Source organism: Oncorhynchus masou, chromosome 2 (assembly GCF_036934945.1).
Source record: "Oncorhynchus masou masou isolate Uvic2021 chromosome 2, UVic_Omas_1.1, whole genome shotgun sequence".
Classification (NCBI taxonomy): Eukaryota; Metazoa; Chordata; class Actinopteri; order Salmoniformes; family Salmonidae; genus Oncorhynchus; species Oncorhynchus masou.
Genome location: NC_088213.1, coordinates 37,466,252 through 37,478,535, shown reverse-complemented (window position 1 = coordinate 37,478,535; position 12,284 = coordinate 37,466,252). Strand labels below are relative to the sequence as shown.

At 42.1% G+C, this 12,284-nt stretch overlaps 1 protein-coding gene across 4 annotated transcripts in view; it reads left to right on the top strand.

Annotated features, from left to right (window-relative positions):
• Window positions 1-12,284, top strand: part of LOC135504349 (amyloid-beta A4 precursor protein-binding family A member 2-like) — an 82,031-nt gene that overhangs the window by 5,261 nt on the left and 64,486 nt on the right. The window contains exon 2 of one of the 4 annotated variants that reach the window (XM_064922867.1): window positions 5,258-5,338. The exons of the other annotated variants lie outside the window; for them this stretch is intronic. The gene's annotated coding sequence lies outside the window, so the exon portion shown is untranslated. The remainder of the gene's footprint in view (window positions 1-5,257; window positions 5,339-12,284) is intronic. 4 annotated transcript variants of the gene reach the window in all.

The following is a 12,284-nucleotide window of genomic DNA, read 5'->3' as shown; positions in this document are numbered from 1 at the left end:
GGTGGATGACCCAGATGAAATGGTTTTCAGCTACGAGAGATGCTTACCCCAGCCGCAATGGACTTCCTCATTGCTCATTGTGCAGTGTGGGGGCGTGCAACAAACGGGGGAAAAAATGAACAAAAGCTTCAAAAACACCCAAGTACTGTTCGAAACGGACACACTGTCAGTATATCGATGTAGGTCTTTAGATGTTGTACACATGACATTGTTTCCTTCTAAACTGTATCCTCGAGGCTATATTCTATTTTGTGTGACTTAAACTGTTTCCCCTACCCAGCTGGGCCATTCTCCGTGTAGCCTGCTGCTAAAGTGGACGGGAGAGTTATTGCTTGAGTTGCGACAAAATTTAAAAAATACAACATGCAGATAAAGTTCAGAATGACACAATTTCATGTGTACAACGTCTAAAGACCTGCATCACTATAACGTGTCTGTTTCTAAAAACATATTTGGGCGGGGGGTTTTTTAAAGCTTTTTTTTCTTGTTTTTCAACACCCCCACAATGCACAACGAGCAACAAGGAAGTCTATTGGGGGTAAGCTGGGCTAGGTTTCTCAAAAACAAGTGAAATCGCCCCAAAAAAAGTGTTTGTACCCTTCTATAACATGCCATTTAGTGAACCACTCATTTAACTCCATTTTACATGTTGTTAACTACTGTACATTATAGGGCTGGCACAATTACTGTATAACCAACAGTTATGGATGAAGACAGCTATGGATGAAGACCGTCATGATTTTTGACCGCGTCACAACACTAGTACATTATATGCTTGTCGATAAAACCAGCAAATAATATCTGTGTAATGTAGGCGGAACGAATGCTTCTGTTGAATCATCTGAGCTTTAAGGAACCCTGATTCAAATCTCTAGACATTATGTTAATGGAGAGCTGGTGTCTCTCAGAATCAATGAGGTGATATCTGCATGTCATTTCCATATACATTAGCATTTAAATGAACTAAACCCAATTACACAGACTTTCAGAGGCTGAATGGAGCCACCTTTTGGAAAAATAAAAATTGGCAACAAAAATAAACCTTGAAACCCCTAGAGAATGGCCCATTCACGTCTGTATAAATCATGGGTGGCACTAAAGGAAAGCTTATTAACACCCCATGAGGGAGGCAAGGAGAATTCTCCCGTGCCTTCAAAACACCTTCAATTGAGCAAAGCGTGGAACGAAAAGCATGCAGACCGACAATCCATATTACTCTGTCATCTCGGTTCGGTTCTTTCTTTTGTGAAGTAACGGGGGGGTGATGGCAGCTTTGTGACAAGTCTGAGAAACTTTAGCTCCTGCCTACATTTTGTCTGAAAGTCCTCGTTATCTACATACTCTTGTTTCTCATAGTAGTTAGTTTGTCTGTCTGCTTCTATTTGTCCTTGTGAATATGTAGACCTACATTATGTAGTAGGCTTAAGCTTAGGCTACTGCATTGTGTGTAGGTGGGTAGTGAGGTTGCAGGCGTGTGTGTGTGATCTTGCTATACCTATTACCAGTCGTCCTGTACATTGCTGCAGTGTTGTGGGTAGTGATGGAAAAAGTACCCAATTCTCATATTTGAGTAAAAGTAAAGATACCTTAATATAAAATGACTCAAATAAAAGTGAATGTCACCCAGTAAAATACTATTTGAGTAAAAGTCTGAAAGTATTTGGTTTTAAATATACTTAAGTATCAAAAGTAAATGTCACTTCTAAAATATACTTAAGTATCAAAAGGAAAAGTATGAATCATTTCAAATTCCTTAAATAAAGCAAACCTGACTGCATCATTAGACAGGAGCATACTCCAACACTCAGATATAATTTACAAATGAAGAATCTGAGTTGAGTGAGTCCGCCAGATGACCAGGGATGTTATCTTGATAAGTGTGTGAATTTGACAATTTTCCTGTCCTGCTCACCATTCAAAATGTATGGAAGCATTTTTGGGTGTCAGGGAAACTGTATGGAGTAAAAAGTACATACTTTTCTTTAGGAATATTGTCAGGTAAAAGTTGGCACAAATATAAATAGTAGAGTAAAGTACACATACTCCAAAAAACGACTTAAGTAGTACTTTCAAGTATTTTTACTTTAGTACTTTACACCACTGGTTGTGGGTCAACAAAGCCCACCTTCATCTTTGTGTGCTTCCTACGTTATGTCATTATTCCTACTTTGACTTGACTGTATTCAGTGGGCCTGCTCATTAGCCACTGTGTTTCTGGGAGGATTGCATGACATTAGCATTTAGATGTAGAGAGGAGAGAGGGCTCCGGCTATCTGCTACAATACAATGCTTACTGGCCACACAGCTGAATTGTTTTCTCTATCTCTGCAAGAGATGGATATTATAAAGGACAAATACCATTTCTACAGCAGCCATGAAAACATTTACTTATTTTAAGTTGTAACATGATACATTACACTGCAAAGGGCTAGCCTGCAATTGAATTTTATGTGTATCAAAAAATGTTTTTATTTTTATTCTGGTTGACATGTTGCAGTAGCTCTTGTGTCTTTGGCAGATTGAGACATTTCAGATGATGGTTAATCAATGCCATGATGGAATTAATTTAGAAACACTAGCTGAGGGAGTATGCTCTATGGCATACACTGAAAAAGCTCCAACAGCTTCTGCATGACGGACAGAGAGAGAAAGAGATGTCAAGCAAGCCATCACTTCCACTGTTACAAGCAGGCAACCTCCTTAAAATACAATATAAGAGTGCCCAAACAATCACAACTTTGTTTGCAAACAGTCACATGTCCCTTTTATTCTTAACCCAATAAGGTTGATGTCCGCGCAGAAATCGAATTAGCATAATCAAATAATCCCCATTAAAATTCTGTCAGTTTAAGATAGAGATGTTTTTTTGCATTGGATGCGTCTCAATCTACCGCATCCACCCATGTAACATATCCTGCCTGTGAAAGGTGACGGAGCGTTGTTTTTCAGACCATGAGACGTCCTGAAAATCGCTTTTCTCACAAAATTGTCTGTAGCATCCTAACGGTTTCGCCTACAAAACTAGAGGTTGACCGATTTTATGATTTTTCAACGCCGATACCGATTATTGGAGGACAAAAAAAAAGCCGATACCGATTTAATCGGACAATTTTTAAAATGTGTGTGTGTGTGTGTGTGTATTTTACTGCTCAAAAAGATGAAGGGAACACTAAAATAACACATCCTCGATCTAAATGATTGAAATATTCTTATTAAATACTTTTTTCTTTACATAGTTGAATGTGCTGACAACAAAATCACACAAATTATCAATGAAAATCAAATTTATCAACCCATGGAGGTCTGGATTGGAGTCACACTCAAAATTAAAGTGGAAAACCACACTACAGGCTGATCCAACTTTGATGTAATGTCCTTAAAACAAGTCAAAATGAGGCTCAGTAGTGTGTGTGGCCTCCACGTGCTTGTATGACCTCCCTACAACGCCTGGGCATGCTCCTGTTGAGGTGGCGGATGGTCTCCTGAGGGATCTCCTCCCAGACCTGGACGAAAGCATTCGCCAACTCCTGGACAGTCTGTGGTGCAACGTGGCGTTGGCGGATGGAGCGAGACATGATGTCCCAGATGTGCTCAATTGGATTCAGGTCTGGGGAACGGGCGGGCCAGTCCATAGCATCAATGCCTTCCTCTTGCAGGAACTGCTGACACACTCCAGCCACATGAGGTCTAGCATTGTCTTGCATTAGGAGGAACCCAGGGCCAACCGCACCAGCATATGGTCTCACAAGGGGTCTGAGGATCTCATCTCGGTACCTAATGGCAGCCAGGCTACCTCTGGCGAGCACATGGAGGGCTGTGCAGCTCCCCAAAGAAATGCCACCCCACACCATGACTGACCCACCGCCAAACCGGTCATGCTGGATGTTGCAGGCAGCAGAACGTTCTCCACGGCTCAGTGTGAACCTGCTTTCATCTGTGAAGAGCACAGGGCGCCAGTGGCGAATTTGCCAATCTTGGTGTTCTCTGGCAAATGCCAAACGTCCTGCACGGTGTTGGGCTGTAAGCTCAACCCCCACCTGTGGACGTCGGGCCCTCATACTACCCTCATGGAGTCTGTTTCTGACCGTTTGAGCAGACACATGCACATTTGAGGCCTGCTGGAGGTCATTTTGCAGGGCTCTGGCAGTGCACCTCCTGTTCCTCCTTGCACAAAGGTGGAGGTAGCGGTCCTGCTACTGGGTTGTTGCCCTCCTACGGCCTCCTCCATGTCTCCTGATGTACTGGCCTGTCTCCTGGTAGCGCCTCCATGCTCTGGACACTACGCTGACAGACACAGCAAACCTTCTTGCCACAGCTCGCATTGATGTGCCATCCTGGATGAGCTGCACTACCCGAGTAACTTGTGTGGGTTGTAGACTCCGTCTCATGCTACCACTAGAGTGAAAGCACCGCCAGCATTCAAAAGTGACCAAAACATCAGCCAGGAAGCATAGGAACTGAGAAGTGGTCTGTGGTCACCACCTGCAGAACCACTCCTTTATTGGGGGTGTCTTGCTAATTGCCTATGATTTCCACCTGTTGTCTATTCCATTTGCACAACAGCATGTGAAATTCATTTTCAATCAGTGTTGCTTCCTCAGTGGACAGCTTGATTTCACAGAAGGGTGATTGACTTGGAGTTACATTGTGTTGTTTAAGTGTTCCCTTTATTTTTTTGAGCTGTGTGTGTGTGTATATGTATACACACACAATTCTTTGTAATAATGACAACTGCAACAATACTGAATGAACAATGAACTTAATTAACTTATTTTAACTTAATATAATACATATGGGCTTTTGGATGGGTGTTCTTAAGGTGATTTCACAGGTTGGTGTTTTTTTTTATTCAGCCGTTGCTGACCTCATGCTTACATCTTTATCACAAATAAGACAATTCCATGTATTAGTCCCACACTGGTGCTCTGCTTTTCTCTGCCATCTTTAAAACACACACACAGCTCTGAAGTGACAATGATACTGAAGAGTCTTCTTAGGAGACAAATACTCTCAACTGTTTGAATAAAAATAGGGTTTAAGTTACCAGTGATGAATGTTGAAAACAAAAACTGTAATTTCTATATGCAGGAAATCATATTTTAATAATGGACATGGTAAGAAATTACTACCAAAGTGCGAGTCATAATTCCCATGACACCTAGCAAAATCTGAAAAGCGGTTCCTTCATTAATTTATTCCATAGGATATTTTTTAGATTCACTTAAAATTTCTGAGTTTCTCCCATTCTTCTCTGCAGATCCTCTCAAGCTCTGTCAGGTTGGATGAGGAGCGTCACTGCACAGCTATTTTCACCCCCCCCCCTCCCACTCCGGCTTAGGTAGGGCTTAGTCTTTTAATGGAGAAAGGATATAGATTTATATTTCATGTGAGGACTGCTGGGTGACGTAAAAAGGCTGCAGGACACTGCTGTTGCCTTCAAATGGAATCCAATTTAGTTTGATATCTTTAAAAACCATCAGAGAGAAACGAGGGTGGGAGAGAAAAAGAGAGGGATGAAGAAAGTGAGTAAGCGAGAGAGGGAAAGAGAAGGGGGGGCAAGCCTTCATGAGACAGACTGCCAGTACAGCCTAAGCTCCTCAGACATCTAGCCCTTACATCCATCTGAATGTGATCTGTTCTATCTGGGCAGTGATGACATAGCTAGAAATATGTAGACATTTTGTTTGACCAAATATTTCAGAGAGATTTCATTTGAGCTCGGCATCGTAGGCATCATAGCACAAAACGGGATGAAACCTGAATGTACAATTTTACTTTGTCAATAGTCCTACTTATGAAGTGCACCATGTTATCCTTATGCTGTTCAGCACCTTGGACAGTTCCTTTCTGGAGTCAGTTGTAAACACAATCGCGTTGTATCTGATATCCTGGTGGAACAGCTGCTTTGAACTACTGTCTTGTGAAATATCATTAGGTTCCTCACTGGGACGATGGGCAGACAGATACCCCCTGAATTGTCACACAGATGGAGTGTCACATGTTGAAGGATGACAAACAGCAGACACATCAAAACCCCAGATGCATCAGGGCTCCTGATATGGGAAAGGGAAATGCCTAATCAGTTGTACAACTGAATGTTTTCCACTGAAATGTGTCTTCCGCATTGAACCCAACCCCTCTGAATCAGAGAGGGGCGGAGGGCTGCCTTAATCGACATCCATGTCTTCAGATTAATTTGTTGTAATGACTGGGGTTAAAACACTCATATCAGGGTATGTAATGATAAAGGGGATGTAATGGTAGAGTAGAAAAAAAGATGGATATTACAAATAAGCACAAACGTTTTTTATGTCTACTCTGCATCACATCAAATTGATGTATTCCATCTTGGCGTTAAGGTTTGACTGAACAAATGTTATGCATCATTATTTTTCTACTGTACATATCTGACACAACTGTGGTTGGGAATAAATTCATATCAATTGAAAAGTCTGACATGCCCCTGTCTTTCTCGTAGAAGTACTTCTTTTTAACAACGTTTAAAAAATATTGGATTGTACTTTGGAAGACAGTGGGGGTTAGTGCTTCAGCCCATGTTATTCTCTCTCTTGCTCTGAAGTCTCACACTGAGAGGCAAAACACAATGAAGGGGCGACGACTAAGGCATAGAACCCTGAAGTCTCAGCTTCACTTGCAGTGCTGTATTTTATATACCCTCCTACTGACTCGTCATGTATATCAGTTGTCAAACTCTGCTGAATAATATAGGGGGAGACAGGAGGGTAGAGCTGACATGGAACTGTCTGGGCGCCGAAGTAAGATAGTCAATATGAGGATGACACAGAATGAGTGTTGAACAAGAAGAGTGACACTTCTTGACAGGGCATTCTTCTTAGTGCTTCTTAGTTTCAGAATCTGAACATCAGAATAACCTTGCTTTGTTTTTGCCATGGTGAAGATTCCACCTCATGCATTCTAATGAGGGAATTAAGTGAAGGCGTTTGAAGGGAAGAGATAGTGACTGAAATAATATTACAAGCTCTAGTGTCAGCACTTACAACGTTGAACGTACCCGACCTGCATGTCACCCCTGGTTTAATTCTAATCACATTCACGGGAGCAAGATGTTAATAGTCAGCCTCTAACCTCTATAATGTGTTACCTGGTGTCGCAGTCATGCTGCCTGGCCATGTACAGTTGAAGTCGGAAGTTTACATACACTTAGGTTGGTGTCATGAAAACTCGTTTTTCAACCACTCCACAAATGTCTTGTTAACAAACTATAGTTTTGGCAAGTCGGTTAGGATATCTACTTTGTGCATGACACAAGTCATTTTCCAATAATTGTTTATAGATAGATTATTTCACTTATAATTCACTGTATCACAATTCCAGTGGGTCAGAAGTTAAGTTGACTGTGCCTTTAAACAGCTTGGAAAATTACAGAAAATGACATGGCTTTAGAAGCTTCTGATTGGTTAATTGACATAATTTGAGTCAATTGGAGGCGTACCTGTGGATGTATTTCAAGGCCTACCTTCAACCTCAGTGCATCTTTGCTTGACATCATGGGAAAATCAAAAGACATCAGCCAAGACCTCAGAAAAAAATTGTAGACCTCCAAATCTGGTTCATCCTTGGGAGCAATTTCCAAATGCCTGAAGGTACCACGTTCATCTGTACAAACAATAGTACGCAAGTATAAACACCATGGGACCACGCAGCCGTCATACCGCTCAGGAAGGAGACGCGTTCTGTCTCCTAGAGATGAATGTACTTTGGTGTGAAAAGTGCAAATCGATCCCAGAACAGCAGTAAAGGACCCTGTGAAGATGCTGGAGGAAACATCTACGACGGTATCTATATCCACAGTAAAACGAGTCCTATATTAACATAACCTGAAAGGCCGCACAGCAAGGAAGAAGCCGCTATGTTTTGCAACTGAACATGGGGACAAAGATCATACTTTTTGGAGAAATGTCCTCTGGCCTGATGAAACAAAAATAGAACTGTTTGGCCATAATGACCATCATTATGTTTGGAGGAAAAAGGGGGAGGCTTGCAAGCCGAAGAACACTGTCACGAATCCCGCCGAAGATGATGCCTCTTCCTGTTCGGGTGGTCGTCGTCGCTGGCCTACTAGCTGCCACCGATCCCCTTTTCTGTTTCATTTAGTTGTGTCTGGTTAGTTTCACCTGTTTCTTGTTTGGGTTTTGTTTTGGGCTGTTTAAACCCGGTAGGCCCGCCGGCTTTTGTGCGGGCTTGTTTTTCTGTTCATGGTGTGTGGATTATTTGTGGATTCCGTTTCTCCGAACAGTTTCGTCCTGTTTGTTGGACTGGGTCTTTATGCGCCCTTGTGTGTGGCGTGACCGTCACTTTGTTCTTGGAAATAGAGATCCACGTTTCAAACTACCCTGCTCTCTGCGCCTGACTCCTCCACCCACTACTCCTAGAAGCCGTTACAAACACCATCCCAACCGTGAAGCACGGGGGTGGCAGCATCGTGTTGTGGGTGTGCTTTGCTACAGGAGGGACTGGTCCACTTCACAAAATAGATGGCATCATGAGGTAGGGAAATTATGTGGATATATTGAAGCAACATCACAAGACATCAGTCAGGAAGTTAAAGCTTGGTTGCAAATGTCTTCCAAATGGACAATGACCCCAAGCATACTTCCAAAGTTCTGGTATCGGAGTGGCCATCACAAATCCCTGACCTCAATCCTATAGAAAATGTGTGGGCAGAACTGAAAAAGCGTGTGCGAGCATGGAGGTCTACAAACCTGACTCAGAAACACCAGCTCTGTCAGGAGGAATGGGCCAAAATTCACCCAACTTATTGTGGGAAGCTTGTGGAAGGCTACTCAACATTTGACCCAAGTTAAACAATTTAAAGGCAATGTTACCAAATACTAATTTAGTGTATGTAAACTTCTGACCCACTGGGAATGTGATGAAATAAGTAAAACCTGAAATAAATCATTGTCTCTACTATTATTCTGACATTTCACATTGTTAAATTAAAGTGGTGATCCTAACTGACCTAAAACATGTAATATTTAATAGGATTAAATGTCAGGAATTGTGAAACTGCGTTTTAAATGTATTTGGCTAAAGTGTATGTAAACTTCCAACTTCAACTGTATATACCGTAGACTCCAGGCTAAGGCACATACCTCTGGAGGTCAATGCGTACTAGGTTATATTTTAATAACCATGTGTTTATCACAGTTCTTGCCTCAAAGCCCTTTAATTTCCTTTCCCGCTGATTGCTGCCGATATGTGTCTGCAATATAGAGGAGAGTCCAATGATTGCTTTGGGATGCAAGGGCATGGCATCACAGAGGTGGGAAACCTTGTAAAAAGGTTGGTGGGGTGTAAAGTGGCCTTGGAAAAGCTTAGCAAGCCTTTAAAATGAATTGCCTGCTGAAAAGGAGAGGGTAGAGGAGATTGATGGGAATAGATTTCCTTCTGGACTTCACCTGTTGGGTGTGTGTGTGTGTGTGTGTGTGTGTGCGCGTGTGTTCCTCCTCACATGTGTTCCTCAGGACTGCAGAGATGTCCATGTGCTAAGTCAGGCCTTATGTAGAGGATAGTTGACTTTCACTTATTCACCCATTTAGAATGGAGAATATTTCTGTGCATGCAGAGCAATTGAAGCCCTGCGTATGTAATTAATGATGGCTGATTGCCTATATTCCTGTGATTTGTTTGAAGAATCTAAGGGAGTGGACCAAGTGTTACGGCAGAGATCAACGAGCATGGAGGATGTTATGTAACTTAATGGACGTCAGCTCCGGGCATATGATGCAGCTAAGAGGAGTTATTGACAGACAGTAGTGTGCTCCTCAATGTTTGATCTTCTAGAGGTGTCACCCACACTGCAGCCTATTCTAGGGTCTTAACATTGTCTGCAGAACACTGGGAGAAGCTCAACACACAACCTGTCTGTCACCTTTCTCAAAACAGATAAGAAGGGCAAGTACTCTACACTGTTAGCAGACACTGAGATGCTACTACACTGACTCATACTACAGTCATCACTTCCTAAGGACAGTATATGATATGTTCAACCATGTACAGATGTATGATTTTAATTTGAGCCAGTTTGCTACAACAGGAAAATAATCTGGCAGCAACAGGAAATGTTTAAACAGGTTAAACATAAGGCTGGGCAATATGGTCTAAAAATCTTATCGATTTTTATTTTTTTTTTTTCAAAATTATGGGCGACTAATGATATATATTTAAAAAGTGTGTGTGTGTATATGTATATATATATATATCTAGAAGCGTTGTTGTACAATTAAAGTTAATATTCACTGCATTTCAAAAAGTCAGCAATAGTCTAATGAATTCAGGGCTTGTGAAGTTATATCTAGGCTAAATATAAGCCTTCCACAACCATAATACATAATACCCACATCAATGATCTGGCTTTCAAGTCTGTCTATGAACATTCCCTTTTTGGTTACAAATGTAACTAGAACCATGCATAATGCACATGAACTAATCATGACTAACTTCTTGTAGCAGGCACTAGGCTATAGAGAATTAACACAGGTCTAATCAACAATCTCTCGTTAGTCATTCGCCAGCTAATATTTATGTTTCAACATCAACTTTAGCCAACTTCGATCTATTTGCTAGCTAACAAGTTTGAACAGTTGAATTGTTATGAACTTTTTGTTCTGTCTGTCTCCAATTGTTTGAAAAGCATGAGAGCCTGTCCACTTTGTTCAGATGTTGAAATCAAGTGGCCTACCTTATTTCTCAGAATGAGAATGAGTTGCCAATTCCTTTATATAATTTTGTTTTATGCTTATTGCACATTTATAAAACACAGACTAGACAGCTAGTATAAGTCTTTGGCTAAAATGCTGCTAGTGGTACCCTAATGCACCACGCGATGAACTGATTCTGGAAAGGGTATGCTCAATGTTCATTGATACCCTTGTTTTAGTAGTGTCTGCTCTGCTTGCAATTTGGTAGTTGAGACGAAAAGGGTATCGTTCGAAAAGTTATCTTCTCTAGTACAGTAAAATAATGTCGCAATGTGTTTTGGTGTCCACGTGACCGATTCTGCAAATGAAAGTAGCGAGTTATTAAAACCGCTTATTAGAGAGGAAGACGAGATCTCAATTTTGTTGGTGTGAGAGGCAAGAGGGGCTTGAAGTGTGTGTAAACGATAGAAGAAGAGGCGAAGTGAGAAGTTTCACTCCCGCTAAAATCTGTCCAGAAATAAAGCCAAATGCGTGTCTATGGGTTTATTTTGGACCGAGTCTTGTCGCCTGCCTGCCCGCCTTTGGGACAACAACTCCCATTGTTAGGGCGGAGAGGTGCAGCTCGTAATTATATACAGACCTCTGGTGTAAATGGGGAGGTGCACACAGCACAGAAGGATCGAAAGAGACGAGACCAAAAATACAATATGAGAACAAGCGGACATAAACATTCATAAAAACGGAAAATAACAAAACCTAGATTCTTGCGATACAGGCGTTTTGGAATATCACGCAATAACATAATTTAGAATGAATCCAATTAATTTGATATATCGCCCAGCCCTAGTTAACCTGTTTAACATTCACAAGGCTGCAGGGCTTGGTGGATTACTGGGACACGTACTCAGAGCGTGCGTTTACCAGCTGGCAAGTGTCTTCACTGACATTTTCAACATCTCCCTGACTCTGTCTGTAAAACGCTAAGGTAACCTGTCTAAATGACCATCGCCCTGTAGCACTCACATCTGTAGCCATAAAATGCTGTGAAAGGCTGGTCATGGCTCACATCAACACCGTCATCCCAGACACCCTGGACCCTTTCCAATTGCATACCACACCAACAGATCCACAAATGACGCAATCTCTATTGCACTCCACACGACCCTTTCCCACCTGAACGAAAGGAACACCTACGTGAGAATGCTGTTCATTGACTACAGCTCAGCGTTCAACACCATAATGCCCTCCAAGCTCCTCACTAAGCTAACGACCCTGGGATTGAACACCTCCCTCTGCAACTGGATCTTGGACTTCCTGATGGCACGCCCACAGGTGGTGAGGGCAGGCAACAACACATCTGCCATGCTGACCCTCAACACGGGGGCCTCTCAGGGGTGCGTGCTAAGGCCCTTCCTGTACTTCTTGTTCACCCATGACTGCGTGGCCGCGTATGACTCTAACACCATCATTAAGTTTGCCGACGATGGTGGTAGACCTGATTACCAACGACAGTGAGACCGCCTATAAGGAGGAGGTAAGAGACACTGCCAGGACAACATCTCCCTCAACGTCAGTAAGACAAAGGAGCTCATCGTGGAC